Genomic DNA, 14887 nt, shown 5'->3' with positions numbered 1-14887 from the left:
GGAATAAAAATCAGAAACAGATTATATTTTTTTTCTGTTATTTGGAAATTGTGGCAGCAAATATACTTCTCTATCTTTTATTTTTGGAAGACCGTAATAAAATGTGACACGTCATCATATGAATTATTTGTCTCATAAGGTTACTTGAAAAGTTTACCTGCCAGTTAAACAGTAGAGATGCTGGGATGGGGTTTCAGAGGCTGGCTAGCTCCAATCTCAAGGAGAAAACGACCAACATCAGTGTTCTATGGACCCATAAGCAGCTTCTCTCCAAATATCCACTTTGATCTAAAGGCAGCTTAAAAGCTGGCTGCTTTTACAGATGGTTTTCAGTTATATAAATGAGCTTTCTACTGCTCTCATTTAGCCCAAGGTCAGGGAACTGGCATGCAAGTGTATTACATTAAGAGGAATTCCGATTTTACACCATTGGGTATATATACTTGACTCACAAGAGTGAGAAATGATGAAGTCAAGTTTGCACTTACATTTTTTTCTGACTCTTGGGTCAATAAACTGCTAAACCACCTGAATTAAGTCTCTAGATTAAGTCTCAAGTCTTTATTATGTAGCAAAGTACAACCTAAGTTGAAATCTCCAGTTACCTCAAAAAGTGGCATAATATTATCAATAAAGTTTGTTTTTATTTACCTTATTTTAAAAGACTGCCTTTATTGAGCAAAGAATGGACTCAGGTGAAGGCTGTGATATAAAAGTAATAATAATTATAGCCAAGGTAGTTAATATGTATCTCAGTTTATATCTCAGATGTGAAAATAAATATAATTTTATAATAATTATTAAAAACTTGACCTAATGCCTATTTCCCATTCTACCAAGATGGCAGAAACTTAATCTCAGATAATTTGGGGTTCCCTTCCCCTGCCTTAGAGTTGTGTCTAAGTTTTAAGTGACTTACACAGTGCCATGGCATTTGATGAAAGGGGTGGTACTCTAATCTGGTCTTCAATGTCCTATGTCCATGCAGATTTCTTCTGAGGTAGCTATTACCTCTTCTGGTTCTCTGTCATTAATCTGCACAGGTCACCACTGAAATATCACGAGCTTCTCCCCACCTGCCCCCTTCAGGTCTAATGGCTCTCTCTCCTATTTCCCTTCAGTTTACAGGCACAAAATATATTTGAATCTTTCCCTATCACAGTAGGACACCAAAATCTGCACCCAACTGGCCAAGACCCATTCCCCCTAAATTTACCACACCTATTTTCTCTCTGAACCCTAGGCTTCCTCCAGAAAGCAGGATAGAGGGTCCATCTCCCTGAGACAATCCATCTCCCTTCCTCTACTTGGGGTGGAAAGGTAGACCTCTTTTTTTTTTTTTTTTTTTACATTTATTTATTTATTTATTTATTTATTTATTTTTCACACACACACACACACACACACACACACTGTATTTTATTTTTACAAGAGATAAATAGACTGACACCAAGCATTGTACATGGATGACCACAACAAAAGCAACAATGATTGCAATTACCAAACATGAAACACACTCATACTATGTCATAGGAAAGGTAGACCTCTTTCTCTTTAACTCTAACATTCTTTAACCCTAACATTTCGGCCATGCCTAAAGTCTTCTCCAGTCACCTAAGGGCCTAGGCTCTTGGAGACAAAGGTATAATACTCCCTTGTTTCTGTCTTCTGTTCTATCCCATCCCTGCCCTGAGCAAAGAGCGCAGAATTGCCAGCTCCTTGAATGGGGTAGCGGTGGAAGGTACAGGAAAAAGTGAAGTATCAGGGGGAAAAAAAAATAGGTTAATATCTCAAAATGTTATTTCACCACACTCACATTTATTGAATACCCATCCCTTGTCAACATTTTTTAAATTGCCTCCTGTAGTTTGTGTTTTGTTTTTCTGTTTACTCATCTTTCAATCCAAAACCAATATTTGTCATGAAACAGCTTTGCCAGATTGTCACTCCTTCCCCTTACTACCCATCCAGATGCAGCCACTTTCCTTCACACATCTAAACAGAGGGCTTGAAGGTTTGCACGTAGCCCACAGCTTCATGTATGATTCCTAGCAGATATTCATCTAGTGATGGTCTACTAGGTTTAGGTTGGATCTTCCCTTCCTTAAACTGGTAGTTTCTCTCAGCGCCCTGTATTCACTACTCTGTCTCCACCTCTGTTTTCATTTCTTTGGCTGAAAAAAACATCCACACAAGAGACGACTCTCATAGTGCATCATACAATGCACTTTTCTCCAGGCTTCTCTCCCTCCTGCAATATTGTGTCTTTGGAGTTGTACACACTACATGGATTAGAGAGGGACTCACCATTTGAAGGCTGACAGGCTGGGAAACTGTCAGAGTGGGGAAGAGTTTAGCAGCCAGCTTAGTCTGGCTTAGAAGACATTTCATGCATAACCGTATAATGGCTCTGAGTTTTTCTGACTGTGTGACCCTTCATTATCCTGGAGTAGGTGTATAGAGGGAGGATCGATTAGAGTTTTTCAATACCTTCTGGAGGGACTATTTTAGGTAGAGCACATGGTATATCTTCTAGGAAAGTGCTTCTCAATCCTTCACCTTCAATGATGCAGTTAAGAAAAGGCAGGCCAGATTTTGAACTATAGTCTCTTCTTTAATTGCCATTGCTATTGTTAATTTTGCTATTTTTTCGTATTCTTTTGGATTTTCAATGGGATTTTGATGGCATATCTGTTAGGCACACCTAATCTGCCACCTGTAAACCCATATGTCCTAAAGCTGGAATTTTTACCCGTGTCTATCTAACTCCAAATGCCCACCCTTTCTGCTACTTCCTGTTGCCATTTCAGGCAGGCTTTAAAAGAAGTGCATTCAATTCTGCTCCCTAAATACTTGACTCTATTTCAAAATAGATTCTAATCCGTTATTACAACTTTGATTTGTATTTCCTGAATCTCCTCAGGGGGTTTGGTAGTAAAAAAAAAGAAAAGAAAAGAAAAAGTGATTTTGTGTGCCCTGTACCTCAAAAGCATTGGTTGTTGGAAGTCGTTCCAGAGAGAAGTCAGAAAAGGCATGTAACACAATGAACACAGAACTTTAATGAAACATCTGCAGGTGATCTGGGATCCATAATTGGGATATAATATGACAAAAGAGGAAAGAGTCTAGGCTTTAGGTCTTGATGGAGCCAGATCCAAATCCCTGCTCTGCCACCTTAAGCAATGATTCTGAGTCTTGGCTTTCTGATTTGTAAAATGGAGCTAATGATGTTCACTTCCCAGGGTGGCATGGAGACTGAGTTTATGTTTAAAGCTTTGGACACACAGAAAGTACATAAAAAATAGTACTTGGCTTACCAGGTTAGATACTATTGATTCCAAGTAACAGAATACCTAATTCAGATTGGCTTAATTAATAATAAGGGAGCTATATTATGTAGATGAAAAATGTTAAGATAAGAGTGGGCTTCACATGCAATATAACACATCAGTTCTTGATATCGATCAGGGCTCCAACAGTGTGCTGAACTTGCCTTGGTTATTCTCTCATTTGTGAGTCAGCTCTGGGTTGAAGGCAGCTTCCCTCATGCTGACGAAAATGGTTCATCACACTCTCCAAAGGGAGAGAATGAGCCTTTGTTCCAGAGTTACTCACAGGAGTCTCGAGATTCACTCTGATTTGTCACTCCAGAACCAAGTGGACAAGGAGATGGAAATCACTGAATGTCCCAGCTTCAGGATCTGCCTTGGGAGCAGGATACAAGCCCACTCTCTGCAAACCCTCAACACCTCTACTCTTTCATTTCCCCTCCATTACTCCCCCACACCCCCTACTCTTCTAAAGAAACATTTTCTAGTCTGGTTTGGGAGATGGAGGAAGGGAACCCTCTCTCTCAAAACTCAAATATTTTGTCTATGCCTACAGATTTTGTCTATGCCTCTACAGATTCCTAAAATTTTAGGTTTTTGGAAACAAAAGCCAGAAAGTTCTTTGTTTCTGTGTTTTACAGTAGTGTATCCCTCCTCTGTGACAGGGATCACTTGATACTTAATTTTTCCTTTTCTCAAGTCAAAGGAGTTAGAAAGTCTTGCAATTATTTAAGCCAAACACTTAGATTTGTCTGTGAAGGTAAGATACACTACACACATAATACTTATTTCAGTAATCATCAGCATTTTGATCTTGATGTGATTTTTTTACAGCTGCCTTGGTACTCTTATAGCAATATACTCTAAGGACTACTTTGCTGATACTGTTGAACAAATAAATAAGGACATTTCTAATCCTCAGTCTACAGATTCAAGGACTTGTGCATGCACAAAATCTTGATATACTCTCCAAGGAGTCCTTGTGGGAGCCCCACTAGCTCTTGGTTTGTATTCCTATTAGCAGGTATGGTTGAATCTAGGGATTCTAGTTTTCATCAGCTCTTCGGGATTTGAGAGCTGAACCCAATAATCTTTATTTGACATCCTCCTTTTGCTCTTGTAGTTTAAACAGAAAACCAGCAACAACAACAAATGACTGAAAATAACTACAGCTTTTTCAATTCCTGATCAGTGGAAGCAGAGCTGTATTTAGTTGCATATCGTGAGATATTTGGGCTATTATTTGTCCAAGTACAACATTGCTTCAGTAGACCTATGTGTAACCATCAAACAAATTTATACTCAGAAAGACAAACGAGCATACCTTCCTGGCTTCTAGAATGGCTCTTTTTTTTCCCCTCCAAACTTGAAAGATGGACAAGATCATAATTCACATATGGCACTTAGTATATACTCAGTACATGATATCTTTCCTTGTTACCATTATTATGTAAAGAAAGCTGTATATTCTTCCTAACCTCCTGGTCTGGGCCTTCAGATCTGTTTCTCAATTCAGCCCCAGTAGGTGGTAGTAAGGGTTTGTAGCAGAGTCCCTAACTGAAATTTGATACATGGGACTTCTCAGTAAAGCTACAAGTAAGGAGTGTTTGTTAGATTATTTTAAATACTGTTCTGTGTTGTTAAAGTTATACTGCATATGTGTTAATGTTGGATTTGGCTAAAATTCTAAGGTAGGACCCCTTGTCTGAAAACACATTGTTCAAGAAATTTGATAACGATAAACAAAGGGAAAAGGTATAAAACTTCAAGGAAGAAATCACCTGATAGTTCATAACCATGGTTCTCGTGCACCCTTGAAGATAATGAACCATACCTAGGACTTGCCAAATCCGAGACTGGAAGTCTGGGATCTAGGTATATAACTGAATATCACCTAGGTGGACAACCCATTGGACAATTCCTGACAATGGACTCATCTTCTACTCTCTGGGTAGAAGGCTTCTTCTTTTAATAGTTTGCCTATAACAGTGGTTGTCATAGAATGGGCACTTAATATATATATATATGTGTGTGTGTTGAATGAATATATAAATTAATGAATGAGCTACTTTCAGATTTTGGTATGTTCTGGCACTCCAATCACTTTCAGCCCAAGCAATGGCCTTCAACATTAGAGATTTTTAGATATGCAAAGACCCTAAAATGAAAATAGATCCCCACTGAGTCACATGTTAAAAGAAGCTATCTTTTCTCTCATAACACGTTAACCCAGAAGAGATATAAGCATGAGGACATGCTGCCAAGACCAATCTCAACCCATTTATCCCTTTAGAATACTTCGGGGAGCACAGGTAGTGTAAGAAAGGGTGTCACGGGGGAACAATTCACCTCACATTTCTCTCCAAATGTTTTCATTAGATTTTCCACTTTGGGACAGTCAAATGCAAAACTACAAATGGTGAGCAGACCAAACAGGGAAGTGTTCTCTGTCAGTCTGTTAATCCAACTTCATCCATCAGCCTGCTGTTGGAAGGCCCTGGAGTAGAAAGACTAGTCAGTCTCCTTCAGCTTCCCAGGCTACATCCAGCTGCCCCACCTCTGAGGGTCTGCACTCTCTGGCCTCTCCCCAGGGACCTGCACCCCTGCACCCCACAGACATGATGAAACTGTAGACCAACAGTTGAGAGTATGAGTAAAAAACTAAGTAGGACATCAGAGTAAACCATTTTCCCAACTGTGTATTAAACCAACCGTGTATTTCACAAATTAGTTTTTCTAACCAGGGATCAGTAGTTATAAATTCATCAAAATAAACTGATTTAATAAAAGGAACAAAGGAAGAAATGAACGAAGGAAGGAAGAGAGCAAGAGAGGGAACGAAGAAAGAATTTAATTTTTGATTTCTTTTCCATTTTAAAAACATCATGGTTGATACCATTCACCACTTTCCAGAAGGCTGAGTAATGTAACCAACCCTTGATTTCTATAGCTATATTTTGGAAATGAAAAAAAACCTTCATTTCTTAAAAACTAAGTAAACAGATCTGTCATCAAAGTAAACCAAATCCATGAGCTGAATTATTTACAAAACTCAAATTGACTATATTTATTTTTAATGTAATTTAATTTTTCAACTTCTGTCATTTATGTCTCCCAAACTCCCTCTTCCTTGATAGTAATCATTATCTGGCTAGGCCACAGCCTTGTGAAAACACTATCAGCCAATTTCTCTGCTAGGGGAAAATCCAGAGCACGACTACCCTAAGAGTTTTCAAGGAAGTAGGTAGACTCATTTATGCAAAGTCTTGCCTTATGTTTCCCTTCAGAATAGTAGTAGATGTAGAATAAATGCATTTACATTATTAAATAAAGAACATAATTTTTCCACCTCTTCTTTATTTATTCAAATATTGTTCAGATTCAAAAGCCTTCCTTTGAAAAATCATTGATTCCCTGGGTTTAAGAGACTATTGCCTATAGGATTTTTAATTACCTTTTGAAGGAAAAAAGACAGTTGGATTCTGGTTTGGGCAGTACAAGAGCAACTCACTTGATTTTTTTTTTATACTTGATTTTTTTCAGGGCAGTTTTAGGTCCTTTTAGTGAGACTAGGCCTCTGTACTGTGAACTTCCCTCAAGTGTTTCTCAGTATTCTCCTCCTCCCTCAGGTGGCACAGGATGGCTAGAGGGGGCTGGAGTTGGGGATTTCCCTTCCCCTTGCGGGGTTACTCTCTAATAATGCCCCAACAAGTTGGCTCTAGTTAACTAGTTTCTCCCGAGGGCAGGCCTCCTTAAGAACTGGTGGATTTCAGAATGCTTCCTTTCCCACCCCCAGCTGCAAACAAGAGGGGATTTTCCTCATTTTTACTGTGAGAACCTGGTCAAACTCCTGGAGGTAAATCTCACAAAACGGTCCTCCCGGGCCCCGCGACTGGGTCCTCCCAGAGTTTTTCACTCTCAGAGTTGCTGCACTGAGCGGCCAGCATTTCGTCAACTACAGTTCACGTTTTCCCACCCGAGCAGCACTGGTTCCCCTGGCCATTTCCACTCCTGAGTCTCTGCTGGGGAAAGTCCTAACGACCAGCATTCGCAGGTCTGTCTCTCCAGTCTTTGGGGCAGTGGTTAGTCCTGTGTCCTCTCCTCTCTTATGGACTCAAGAAAAGTTGATTTTTTTCAGTCTGTTCAGCTTTTCACTTGTCGTTAGGACAGTGTGGCGACTTCTAAGGTCTTACATGCAGAACCAGAAACGAACAAAACCCAATTTAATTTTTAATTGTGGACATTTTTCTTAAAATCATTACTTCCTATATAATTAATATCTATTAAATTTTGGCTCAAAGGGCACTTTTTCCTACCATGTATAAAATCAGTCACATGAGAGAGTGTAACTTTTCAGACTGTTCTATGCTATATGATAAATACATCTATTACATGAAGAAATAACTGCGTGGCGGCTGAGTGTTGGTTATTGCCCTCTGTGAGTGGCATTGTTTAAATTTCTGGATTTCAAGCCAAATATGGCAATCCATATGACCTGCTCATTCCAACCACCCTTTGTCGCTTGCCAAACAGGCTTTACTGGGCAGGGGCCTACACTGTGTGAGGACTGCAGGGACAAATAGATAAGCCTAGAGAAAATCTCACTTGTTTTTCCAAGCATACCTATATTTATCCTGCTCTTGCCTTCCTATATTCTTTACTTAAATTTTACCATGATTTATTTACATTCTTGTTTTAAGCCTCTCCAGATCCTTAATAAACAAACACCAAACAAACCAACCTCCAAGATATTTAGGTTTCTTAGAGCTCAAAAGACACATTTAAAAGACTAACGTTCTGCAGGTATAAACCCCATCAGCCCTATTAAATGTTACACATGCTTAAGGTTGAAACGAGTCTTTATACATCTTTAGCTCATTCACCCTCCTTTGAGGAATCAGGCTGAGGGCTTGTGCGGGTGTGGCTGTCACACATGATTCATCACCACCGCTGAAGACAGCATTTGTTTTGTGAACACCAGCGCTGTTTTCAGACGCTTCCCTCAGCCTTTGAATTCTCCCAGTCATACTTACCCAAAGTGGCCTTGTTTGACGCTATAACTTAGCTGGTCTTATAAGTTTAAGTCCTGTCCTTGCTCTTGGGTTAGCCCCATCTGAGCCCATGCAGTACCAACTGGTTTATCACTGCTGCAATCTATTCTCCACCCATGGCCTCGTGCAACTGTGCTGCAGCCTTGCGGTCCTGATAGACTTCCCCAAAATTGCAGTTTAGTTTTGGCCTCTTATTTAGGTTGATGAAACGACTCAAAAACCCCCAATGTGGCATCTTGGAGTTGGTCTAAGTTTCCCAATCACCTCATACGTAAGAAATTGCCCCTACTTGACAGACTTGTGTTTGGCGTTGAGTTTGATGTCACGTCTACCATACGCTCAGAGAACCTTCTTCAATTTTTAATCATTTTCCAAATTCTTTGGTCTTCAACACATTGCTGGCAAGAGTGTTACTTACGTAGTAGAATTAACTGATAGCTTTCAGCTGTCTCAACCAATCTAAAGAAGCCTCTGGGTTTTTATTTTTCCAGTTTGTTTATGTTCATGACACTGTAGTACTAATTTTCTAAAAATTATCCCTTTGTGTTTTACATTAGCAGTACTGGCAAGGCCTACATTAATAACAATTAATGGAATATTAATGGTTGCACTCTATTTTTTAATTACTACTTGTATTATTCTCAGATAATGCTTCCTGGACTTAATGATTATGCTGTTGAGAGAATAGCACCCAGTTGTTGGTGACTAAAAACAGCTATCAGGAGAGGAAAACAATTGAAATCAAACTCTTGCCCCTGAGACAAACTCAAAAATATATACATTTATAAATACTTATTTAAAGCACTATACAAAATTCAAAATAAGTAAAAAGTATTTACCACCGGACAGAGTAGAACTTCTTAGTCTGATATAAAATAAAGATGAAAATTCTGCCAATTACTAAATGCTTGTCACCACTGTTGGTATTTTTAAACCAAAATAAGCAGTTTCTAGAAGCTCAGTGGATACCTGTCTGTAGCTAGAGTAATCACAGAAAAACCATGCCACAATGAATACCCAGTGTTTTACAGATAAAGCACATAGAGGATTGCAACTTGGAGTGATATCCACGCTGGGCCAGCAAAGCAGCTCAGCGTAGTGGTTAAGAATGTGGACCAAGGGCCTAGGCTGACCAGCCTCACCTGCCACTTTGTGCCTTTGTAGCTGTGTTATCAAGTCACTGTGCCTGTTTCCTCGTGTATAAAATAAGTATGATGATAATAATAAAATTCTTTGGAAATTCAAAGAATATATATGAATAAAATATAAATAAATAAAAATGATAACTACAGCTTATACTTACTACCTTACAATACCTAGACATAGTACCTGGAATGTATTGAGTGTAAGCCATAGTTGTCATTTTTATTTCAGTGCATATCTGGAGTGGTCACTGTGTCTGAGACGGTCGGTCTGTACTGGGATGCTAGTCAGCATGTGTAAAGCAATCAGAATATCAGTCCTGAGAGTCTGTCAGGAACTCAGATAATGGCTCTGCAGTGCTCAGGCCACCAAGCCCCAGTGGACCCAAGGTGGCCAGTCAGTCAAAGGCTGTCAAGTATATGCTGTGCTTGCATACTTCTCCAGCGCCCTCCCAGGGGCCTGGGTGAAATCCTGTTTCTCCAGGGGGAGTGGGCCCTAAGGACAGACATAGTGCAGGTGGGGGTGGATGGTTATTGCTGTCTGATGTACAGCTTTCTTCTTTTTTCCTTCCTCTCTCCAGCCCAGCCATTAGCCTTTAAACTAGCTCCCCAGACTCCCTACCTCTCTGGTGGGGGGACGGGAAGATCCTCCCCCACTGCAGCTGTTCCACGGTCTATTCCAGGGAGACCTCAGTCCCTACTGAGGACACCAACCTAGGTCCAGGGTGAACTCGAGCTCTTCCCTTCCTCACCTACTCTGCTGCTCAGGTCTTCATTCACACACACACACACACACACACACACACACACACACACACACACACACACACACACACACCTGTCCAAAAGTTGCCCTCTCCAACTTCCAGGCCCTTCTGTGGTGAGGTCCTCAAGAGGCACATGGCCAGCAAGCCACCAGCAGGTAGAGGCACTACAGCAGTGCTGTCCAGTAGAACATTTGCAATGATGGAAATGTTCTATATCTGCTTTGTCCAATATGGCAGCCATTAGTCAAACGTGGCTACTGAGCATTTGCAATGTGGTTAGTGTGACTGAGAAACTGATTTTTTTATTTTTTGTAATTTAATCAATTTAAAGAGTCACATGTAGCTAGTGGCTATTGTATTAGACAGCATAGTTTTAGAGACAGTCTGGCTCCAAGTCCCAGCTCCGCATTTCCCGGCCCCATGACGTTGGGAAAGTGACTTTAATTCTCTGAGCCTCAGTTTCTCGCTATATCTAGAAGTAATACATTACTCAGCTCACAGTGCTGCTGCAAAGATAAAATAAAGTCTCACTGAAGCACCTAGAAGAGGATATGATCTAGATTAAACTTCCAGGAATATCAGCTATTAAATGCATTTAAAAATACTTATTTATGTCTCCTCATGATTTAGAAGGGTTGCTCTTCTCAGAGTATTGATTGGTTGAAATAATCATGCCAAAATCATGCTCAGTTGACCCTTAAAAAAATAGAGAAAAAACATCAACCAGAAGTACCTGATGGAACTATAACAAAAGTTATTCTCACCTCTACCTTGGGGAAATACAGTGACAACCATGCTTAGCTGAGCCTTGGAGAAACATGCCTATGCCTTTTTTATCGAGAGATATATTATGGGGGTTTCGAAGGCTGTCATAAGAAAATTTCTTAAAGCAATGACATATTTTGTTTGGCTGAGTCTGGAAGGTTTCAGCCTTGCCTGAAATGTGTGACAGAAATATTTAACAAATAAACGGTTATCAGCAATCACCTATCAAAGTAGGAAAATCAATTTAATAAATTTTTTATTGAATTCCTGCTCTGTGATAAGTACAATGGAACCCACAAGAATTATGGGACATTATCTCTGCTTTTAAGAATTTCACAGTGTTTTTGGAGATGCAATATTTTCAAAGTACAAATGGCAGAAATATGAACTAGGTTAAGTGCTGTGGGTATTTGCATGAGAAAAACTCAGTGTTGGCTGAAGTGATTGAGGGGAGCTTTGTAGACACAGGTAGCACCAGATCACATAGACCAACAAAAGGATGTTGCCCATCTTCCAGGTCTGAAGAGGTTAGTATGGGAGGATTCATTTCTGAAGCACTTGCTTGTGGCAGGTATTGTTTAAATTGTGCAGGCTGGTAAGCAAGTTACGCATGCAAGTTTCCTTTGGATTCAATTCATCCAACAAGTATTTATTGAGCATCTAATATGTGCCTGGCAAGGACACATATTAGATGCTTGTGGCATCTAATATGGTTTGTGGTTTGCTTGTGGTTTGCTCAGATTTATAGACTTGAAATCTGCATGTGGGGTGGGGAATCTGCTTGATGTATGGCAGCTTCATATCCCCATAGTCATAAGTCAGAATGCCCTAGTACATGAAGATGTAAACTTACATGCTTATCATAACAACAATTCTTATGGAAATATCACCATTTAGATAGCTAGGTGTTCACTTTAAATCATCACAAAAAGGGTGGGCTTTATGTTTCACGTTTTTCCGTTTCAATGCCCTTTATTACTCCTTTTAAAAGAATTTTTTCACAAAGATTCCCACTGAGTAGATCAAAATTTTGTCATTTTTAAAATAGTCACAAGTATAGGCCTATCAGAGCTTTCATATCGCATGTTCTAAGCAGGAACTTTGAAATGTAAATTCTAAAATCACAGAATCATATAATTCTCTCCTAAGAGGATAAGCCTCTGTGTTTGGCAAGATACCTAAAATAAGCTAGGAATTTCTTTAATGGGAGGGGCCAGTAAACCACTCACCCCCCAAAAAATGTTTTAAGGATTCATAAGTAAAAATAAATAAATAAAACTAGTTTAAAAAAAGAAAACTAGCTTAACGTTCCCCCCCACCTACTTTTCATATAGAAATACTGACCCTTCCATTCGAGCCAAAGGGGATGTGACACACACCCTCGCACCCACCCCTGCAAAAGTGCGGCTCCCGGACCAGCAGTGTCAGCGTCATGTGGGAACTTGTTAGGAATGCAGACTCTCAGGCCTCACCTCAGACAGACTGAATCAGAAGTCCCTGAATCTGCTTTTAATAAGATTCCCAGGTGGTGGATATGCACATGATAAGTTGAGAAGTATTTCTCTAAGGAACACTAAAATACTACTGAATTAACTTGAAATAAGGTGCCAGTTAACTCAACCCTGTGTCCTCAGATCCTTTCACAGCTAACCACATGTAAATTGGTCCTGTAGAAGAGACAAGAATAGTGATTTCATGTTGAAACAACAAAGGATTCTTAATAGGTGCTGACATTCCCTCGTCCTCAAATTAATATTAAACATGCATTTTTTAAATGTCTATTTAAAGAGATGACAAATTGCTTTCTCACCCAGGTCACCCACATGACTGTACAGCTGTCTTTCCCATCAACTGTTTCTTTTTTTAAATTAAAGTCAGAGATATAAATGCAACCTAATAAGTACAATGAACAATCAATTAGATCATGATGAAAGGAGACTGGAAAGGTTGAGAAAGAAAGAAATATAGAGGAGGTCGAGAGAAATGGAGGGGACAGCAGTGCCAAGGCCAGCAGTTTCCTGGAACCCCTGCTTCCTTACTTCTTAGGGTGATCCTCTCAGACAACCTGCCCCCATACTCCAGGGTGATGGGGCCTCCATGCTCCAGGTGATGGAGTAGAAATGGAAGCAGGACCCTAAGCTAGGAACACTCATCTACAAAACACACTCTAGGGAAAATGAAATTAAGTCCCTTATTAATATAACTGGAGGCATTCAACCTCTAACTGATATTAAAGCTTAAGTAAAACTGAAATAGAAGTGCATCTTTTAGTTTGGAAAGATTAATGATAAAAAAAAAAAATCAAAGAGGACCTAGCTTACAGTTGTTGCCTCTTTGTAATTCTTAGCTACAACCAACAATTCCTTATGAAAAAGGTACAAAACCACTGCTTGGATATGCGTTTCTGCTCTTGTATAAAAGCAAATTTATGAAAATTCAAATTTAATATCATTTGCTGACTCAATTGCTATAATGAAGGCTGACAGGTTTAATATAAATAACTAAATATAATCACGTAATCACCAGGAAAGAAAGTATAAAAAGGGCCCTAATGATAGTGGTGTGCTAATAAATGTTTAACAACTGGCTCTCTGGAGGAAAAAAAGCCCCAACTATAGCATTTGCCAATCTGTATGACATAAATGCTCCTAACATGGTCAGTTTCAGGCTACCATTGTGATGTCACTGAATGCAGAGTTCGGAAGAGACCCACACAATTGGTTCTCAGGAACCAATAAAAGCTGTTCCAGCACACTCCTAGAAATAAATAAATGTGCAGATTTTTCTACTTATCAATAGATTGAGCAACATTTGATCTCTGGTCCACAGGTGTGTTTATTTATACCATGAAAAGTCTTGTAGTTCTATGGTTAATCTTAATCAAAGGTGGCCAGGGCCAAAGTTTAAACTTCAGATGAACAAGCACATGAATTCTGAAGTCTGGCTTTCCATTTTTTTGATTTTCAGCATATCAGAAAACACCTTCAAAAGCTTGCACTTTGGGCTTCCCTGGTGGCGCAGTGGTTGAGAGTCTGCCTGCCAATGCAGGGGACACGGGTTCGAGCCCTGGTCTGGGAAGATCCCACAGGCCACGGAGCAACTGGGCCCGTGAGCCACAATTACTGAGCTTGCGCGTCTGGAGCCTGTGCTCCGCAACAAGAGAGGCCGCAATAGTGAGAGGCCCGCGCACCGCGATGAAGAGTGGCCCCCACTTGCCGCAACTAGAGAAAGCCCTCGCACAGAAACTAAGACCCAACACAGCCATAAATAAATAAATTTAAAAAAAAAAAAAGCTTGCACTTTTATGATATCCTCCTGCTCATCAGTCACTCTTGGGCTGATGTTTTTCACACCTGATAAAGATGGGGAACGTACTCTGCATGGCTTATATTTTGCTTTCTTGGATCTCTTCCCCTGAGTCTCTGTCACTGTGTTAGATGTAATCATGAATTCTGAGGACAGACATGAAGCAACGGCCATGAATATGTACACTTTGGAGTACCTGGTCATAAGATTTGACAGCAATATTCCTCAAGATTGGCAGATAGATTAAAGTGGTGGTGGTTACCTCAAAAATAATTTTAAGGTAGACATTTATAGGCTATACAAAGCAGGCTTATAGAGATATTTGTCATAGGTGATATTTTAATCCCATCATAGAAAAACAATGTTTCTTATAAGTAACGTTTAAAACACAAGAATCACAAAGTCTTATTGTTATACATCGTGTTCAACTAATTAGACAAAATCTATTATGCACTTATTGTAACATACATGAAGGTGAGAGTTCTCATTCAAAACAGTGTCTAGTTAATACTTACTTACCCAGTATC

General features: G+C 39.7%; 1 long non-coding RNA gene across 2 annotated transcripts in view; it reads right to left on the bottom strand.

Annotated features, from left to right (window-relative positions):
• Positions 1-10662: 10662 nt before the first annotated feature.
• LOC309634304 overlaps positions 10663-14887 on the bottom strand; it is a 265444-nt gene continuing 261219 nt past the window's right edge. For both annotated transcript variants that reach the window (XR_014247956.1, XR_014247957.1), the window contains one exon: positions 10663-10985. This is a non-coding gene — a long non-coding RNA (uncharacterized lncRNA). The remainder of the gene's footprint in view (positions 10986-14887) is intronic.

The sequence above is a fragment of the Balaenoptera borealis genome, assembly GCF_965194805.1.
Source record: "Balaenoptera borealis genome assembly, chromosome: 8".
Lineage (NCBI taxonomy): Eukaryota > Metazoa > Chordata > Mammalia > Artiodactyla > Balaenopteridae > Balaenoptera > Balaenoptera borealis.
The sequence above is the reverse complement of the archived record's forward strand: the minus strand, read 5'-3'. Positions and strand labels throughout refer to the sequence as shown.